The sequence below is a fragment of the Myotis brandtii genome, unplaced genomic scaffold, assembly GCF_000412655.1.
Source record: "Myotis brandtii unplaced genomic scaffold, ASM41265v1 scaffold193, whole genome shotgun sequence".
NCBI lineage: Eukaryota > Metazoa > Chordata > Mammalia > Chiroptera > Vespertilionidae > Myotis > Myotis brandtii.
This window is the reverse complement of record NW_005357191.1, coordinates 1,448,040-1,454,515: the sequence shown is the minus strand read 5'-3', so window position 1 is coordinate 1,454,515 and position 6,476 is coordinate 1,448,040. Positions and strand designations below refer to the sequence as shown.

The 6,476-nt window shown below is 52.1% G+C and overlaps 1 long non-coding RNA gene across 1 annotated transcript; it reads left to right on the top strand.

Moving 5' to 3' along the window:
* Positions 1 to 8: 8 nt before the first annotated feature.
* LOC106725865 lies at positions 9 to 2,942 on the top strand. The gene is made up of 2 exons (XR_001361870.1): positions 9 to 480; positions 1,159 to 2,942. It is a non-coding gene; the product is annotated as an uncharacterized LOC106725865 (long non-coding RNA).
* Positions 2,943 to 6,476: the final 3,534 nt, after the last annotated feature.

The following is a 6,476-nucleotide window of genomic DNA, read 5'->3' as shown; positions in this document are numbered from 1 at the left end:
AAGGGGGTCCTGGCCGACCCCAGCACCCTAAGCTGGAAGAATGGAGACGGGGTCCCCAGCAGCAGGGCTGAGAGCAGGCCCCTGTTCTCCAGAGCTGCGTCCCCCGAGCCCTCGGACCCCGGCGGGCAAGGGCACGGGCAGCCTCGGTTGCTGAAAGGACAGACATAGTGTCTGCGCTAAGACTGCTCTCGTGGTTCCGCGAGGCCCTGTGGGGGCCTAGCCCGTGGCCTGAGTCTTATCTGGGATTGTCCCTCTCGCCCGTCACCCTAGCTCACACCATTTTCCCATTTTCTTCACTCTGATTTGGGGGAAAGAAAGATACTTTACAACAAGTGAAAAACATAAACACTTTGAACTTCATGCAACTGGAGCGTTACACCTGCAGGACGCAGCGCTGCTGGGGTGCCAAACCTCAGTGCTGGGCCCTCCTTCCTCCCGCGGGCTCTCCCTTGGCCGGCCGTGTGCCCGGAGAGATGCGGTGTGCGCGGAGAGATGCGGTGTTCCCGGAGATACGCGGTGTGCGCGGAGACATGAGGTGTGCGCGGAGACGTGCGGTGTGCGCAGAGAGCCCGGAGAGGTGCGGTGTGCACGGAGAGGTGCAGTGTGCGCGGAGAGGTGTGGTGTGCGCGGAGACACGCGGTGTGCGCGGAGACACGCGGTGTGCGCGGAGACACGCGGTGTGCGCAAGGGGGTCCTGGCCGACCCCAGCACCCTAAGCTGGAAGAATGGAGACGGGGTCCCCAGCAGCAGGGCTGAGAGCAGGCCCCTGTTCTCCAGAGCTGCGTCCCCCGAGCCCTCGGACCCCGGCGGGCAAGGGCACGGGCAGCCTCGGTTGCTGAAAGGACAGACATAGTGTCTGCGCTAAGACTGCTCTCGTGGTTCCGCGAGGCCCTGTGGGGGCCTAGCCCGTGGCCTGAGTCTTATCTGGGATTGTCCCTCTCGCCCGTCACCCTAGCTCACACCATTTTCCCATTTTCTTCACTCTGATTTGGGGGAAAGGAAGATACTTTACAACAAGTGAAAAACATAAACACTTTGAACTTCATGCAACTGGAGCGTTACACCTGCAGGACGCAGCGCTGCTGGGGTGCCAAACCTCAGTGCTGGGCCCTCCTTCCTCCCACGGGCTCTCCCTTGGCCGGCCGTGTGCCCGGAGAGGTGCGGTGTGCGCGGAGAGATGCGGTGTGAGCGGAGACATGCGGTGTGCGCGGAGACACGCGGTGTGAGCGGAGACACGCGGTGTGAGCGGAGACACGCGGTGTGCACGGAGAGATGTGAGGCTGGGCGGCAAGGCCTGGCTCTGCAGCCTGGAAGGACTGGCCCTCTCTGAAGCAGCAGCCCTGGCACGGCAGGGCTGGTGCAGAGGCAGCTGCCAGAGCACCGGGCCTGAGCCCAGTGTGGGCCCAGCTCAGCAGGAAGCGTCTTCATAAACCACGCCGTTCTGCTGTGGAAGCTGGGAGCTGGGGGAAGCTGAGCGCCCTGCTCTCCGCTGCAGAGGGCCCTTCACCCCCGGGACGGCTCCCAGGGCCCTCAGGCTGGTTTAATGCTGGGCCGGCGCCGTTCCGTGCTCTCCAGTCCAGTGTGGTTCGAGTGGGGTGCCAGTCATGGCCGCTGATGCCCTCAGCAGTGGTCACTCTCTCTCCCCAGAAATCTCTGCAGCTACTGGCAACTACCGAGTTACAGACGATTGTTCTGAGCGATTTTTACAAATTTAACCCAACACACGTAAACTCTAATTTGCGTTCGGAATTATCCTTCATCCACATCTAAGGCCAGGTACATTTACACTGTGTGACATTAAATGCCTTTTCTAGTGACTGGGAGGAACCAAGCCGAGATGTTTGTAAAAACAAAAAGTGGGGGTGGGGGAGGCGGACTGCAACGTCCAAGCCATTCTTTTCCTTGGGTGAGCCAGCTGCTCCCAAGCAGAAAGGCTGGCACCTGGTGACTGCCAACATGCCCGATGGACCAGGTCACCACGTGTGGCCAGTGCCAGGGTCCCAACTCCCTTCCTGGGTGCCCAGCCTGAGATGGCCCATGCCGTCCTGGAGAGAAGCAGAGAGGGCACTGTGCCCATTCATAGTGCCCAGGCCAGGCTGCTGACCCCGCTGGAGGAGTGGTGCCCTGGGCCAGTGCGTGGGGCCAGATTCTGGTGTCTTAGCTGAGCGTGGGAAGCAGGCCCTACTCCCGAGTGGCAGTGGCTCTAAGGAAACAACCAATGGGGTTACAGAAACAGGAACGGGCACCAAGCCAGGAAGTGCTGTTTGGGGTCCAGGGAACTCGGGCACCTATTAGAGCAATCCTGGTCCTGGACGAGAGACGGAGTTGTCCAAACCCTGGGCCATATATGTCACAATTGTTTTTGACCCCCAGTAGCTTTTGTACTCATCAAATGGTAACGTTGCCCCTTTCGTATTGGGGTCATTCAAGAGCTGCACTTACTCTGGGTTCCTGCTAACTATGCACAACATCTCAGAGGATGGCACACTACTATTTTTCTAACTACAACACAGGTGATTGGGTGGGGGAGGCTGGGTTGTATCTACATGTGGCCAATGGCTTAGCTTCTGCCTTGAGAGACGAAAGGGAAACTGTACGCTTGAATTTTACTCCACCATTGGCTAGCTTGTGCCAGAAGGAACACACATCGAAGATCCAAGAAGCAAAGCTGATCACTCGCTTAATTTGGGGACTCCCTGTAGGAGGAGTTACCTTGTCTAGAACACACACACCTGCGAGTAGACTGTGAGCTGGTTTCTTGGCAACCAGGTCTTACAAGCCCTTTAAAATGTTCTGGACAGCACAACTCCTAGGTCCGTATGGTTGATGTAAGTATAACGAAGTAGTGAAATTGTATGGTATATGTCTACATGCCAATAGTGTACACCTGTATGTGGGATTTGCTAATGTAACCATTTCAATAAAAACCTATTGAAAAAGCTGCTTTGCCGCACAGAATCCTGTTGGTGGTAACCTGTCAGTGAGGAGTCTTACAGAAACCCCAGCCAACACTGGCTTAAGCAAAAGGGGCTGCAGTGAGGGGCTCACAGGAGCTAAATGCCAGGGGACTGTTTGTTTCAGCGGCGTGGCCTGGTTCGGTCCTCAGACACGGATACAGGGCACGTTGCTAGCTTTGCTGCCTCCAGGTAAACTTCAGGCTCGGGCACAGGTTGGTGGTAGCCCTGTGAGCAGTCAAGCTGATCTAATTCCCCAGGAGGTAGCCCAGGGCAGAATGGCATTTCCTTAACCCTGCCTGCTTGCTGGGAGGCACGTGGTCATCACCAAACTGGCCACCGTGGTCACAGAAGTAGCATGTGTTAGTGGTTCATCACCAAACTGGCCACCGTGGTCACAGAAGTAGCACCGTGGTCACAGGGCAGCATGGGTTCCACTTCTGCCACTGCCTTCGGCTTCACCTGAAAGACATTCCGAGTTCTAAGGTGTGGTTACCACAGCATCCACTCTTTCTGTGCAGCATCTTGATTTTTCTGCAGGTGCCCCATTCAGGTAGAAAAGAGCGGGAGCCAGAAGGTCTGCGCATGAGTGCCACCCCTGCCACGTACAGTGTGAACTTGGCAGGATTTCACCTGTCTGGATTTTTTTTTATCGTCTCTCAAATAAGAATCATAAAATACTCACTGTTAGGGTCACAGAAGGAGGAACACACGAGGCCAAAAAGGGTAAAGGATTATGAATTTATTAGGTCACCTGGATACCAGATGGGCTGAGCCCCCAAATGGCGCCAGCACCCAAAGACGAGGAGTCAGAGGTTTTTAAAGGACTCTAGATGGGCTTTTTCTGGGCGGAGAATGCTCTGTGCAGGTCTGGATTCTGGGAAACTCCAGAGGGGAGAGAGAATGGTCTCAGCAAGTGGAATGTCCATTGTGAAGGGGGTATCGATTCATTTATTTGGTCAGACCTAACACCTACCTCACCCAGTTAACGTGTGAGGATTAGATTTAAAATAATGTAAGAAGTCTAGTATCCCAAATACACAGACAACTCTTAGAACGCAACAATAAAAAGGCAACCCGATTTAATTTTTTTCAGAAAAAAATGTTGCTTTATTATGACATAGGAAAGACTACAAGCCATGAGGAAGGGAAGAGTCAAACAGTTCCTCAAACAACACGGTACGATCATCGGAATATTTTCTCTACAATTTTAGTCTTTGGTTATAACAATCACTTCAATTATTAACACACACACACACACACACACACACAATAAAAAGGCAACCTGATTTATTTATTTTATTTATTTTTTTCAGAAAAAAATGTTGCTTTATTATGACATAGGAAAGACTACAAGCCATGAAGGGAGGGAAGAGTCAGACAGTTCCTCAAACAACACAGTACGATCATCGGAATATTTTCCCTACAATTTTAGTTTTTGGTTATAACAATCACTTCAATTATTAACACATACACACACACACACACAGCCCCACCCCGGCAATTTTACACAGTCAAAGCATACACACCAGGCCTAACCCACAAAAGCTCGGGTATATAGTCCTGGGACATTCTAGCGCCTGACAGGAGAGGGGCTGCGTGGGCCAGAGGGAGGCCTGGCCGCTCAGTCCTCGGGCTGCCACTGGGCCAGGGCCTGACCCATTATCCCAGCATCTACATGGCTTGGAACTCACTCCGCACATCCGAAGAGGGAACGTCCACCATTTCACTGAGAAGCGCGAAGTGGCGGCCAACATTTCAGAAATTCCGGTCATTTTAAACACACGGATGGGAGTGGAGGGGTCAGCTATGAGTCCTTAGTGTCAGACGCACTGGGTAAGGGTAGGAACACCTACATAGAAGTGGTTGTTAGGAAACAACCATTTTCCTGAATTTAATAGCTGGATTGGGAACTTTAAAAAGGAAAAATTTCATGTAATATTTTGTTCCTAACAAGATCAACTCAAATAAGCACGGCTACCACGGACCTCCTGCTGGGCGTCAACCTGTGAGCCAGGAGGTCACGGTTCAATTCCAGGTCAGGGGTCAGGGCACAGGCAGGAAGCGGGCAGACCTGGGGCAGCACCCCTCCCCGGAGCCCTTCCAGGGCAGGGACGGAGGTAAGTGCTTAGAACACCAAGGCCAAAGGGAAGAAAGAGAACTAATGCAGATACACAAGTTTCAAATAATGTCCACAAAAGATACACCTGAACCCACCGTCCCGCCCTATCCTTGTGTCCTCAGGGCAGCTGAGCCTCTGAGCACCAGCGCAGGCAGGGAGGGTGGAGGGAGCACAGACTGGGAAGCAGGCTGCCCAGACCACAGATAATCTTCCAGAAACCCCAAGGCCAACACGTCCGCTTGGTCTCCACTCTGCATCTGTAACCGCCAGTCAAGCGAGGAGGACACAGCAGCACACGCACACCTCGAACACATGTCGCGATTTCTAAAAATCTGCACCCATCCATACTTCTCTGAAAACACTTGCTATTATAAAACATGCTTTAACAGAGAAGGGCAACCCAATTTAAAATGGACAAAGGCCCTGGCCCGTTTGACTCAGTGATTAGAGCATCAACCCAGTTGCAGGTTCCATCCCCAGCCCCAGCTGGAGCATATGTGGGAGTCAACCAATCAATGTGTCTCTCTTACATCAATGTTTCTCTTTCTCCCCCTCCTCCCTCCCTTTCATCCTCTCTAAAAATAAACAGGGAAATATCCTCGGGTGAGGATTCAAACATAATAATAAAATAAAATAAAATGGGCAAAGGATATGAATAGACATTTCCCCAAAGAAGAAACACAAATGACCATCAAGTACACGAAAAGACTCTCCAGCCAGGCCAGTGTGGCTCAGTGGCTGAGCGTCAGCCTATGAGCCAGGAGATCATGGTTCGATTCCAGTCAGGGCACGTGCCTGGGTTTCAGGTTCGATCCTCAGTTGGGGGCATGCAGGAGGCAGGTGATCAAATCATTGATGTTTTTATCTCTCTCTCTCCATCTCCTTTCCTCTCTCTGGAATCAATAAAAACATGTTATTAAAAAAACAAAGATGCTCCATATCATAAGTCATTAGAGAACTGCAAACCCAAACCACATGAGATGCCACGTCAGACCCACTAGGATGGCTATAATAACAAAGACAGGCAATAACAAATGTTGAGGAGATAGAGAAACTGCAACCCTCACACATCTCTGGTGCCAATGGGAAATGGTGCAGCTGCTTTGAAGGACAGTTTGGTGGTTCCTCAAAAAGATAAACATGGCCCTAACCAGTTTGGCCCAGTGGATAGAGCGTCGGCCTGCGGACTGAAGGGTCCAAGGTTTGATTCCGGTCAAGGGCATGTACCTGGGTTTCGGGCACATCCCCAGTAGGGGTGTGCAGGAGGCAGTTGATTGATGTTTCTCTCTCATCGATGTTTCTAGCTCTCTATCCCTCTCCCTTCCTCTCTGTAAAAAAATCAATAAAATATATATTTTTTAAAAAGATAAACATGGCCTTGCTATATGACTGAACAATTC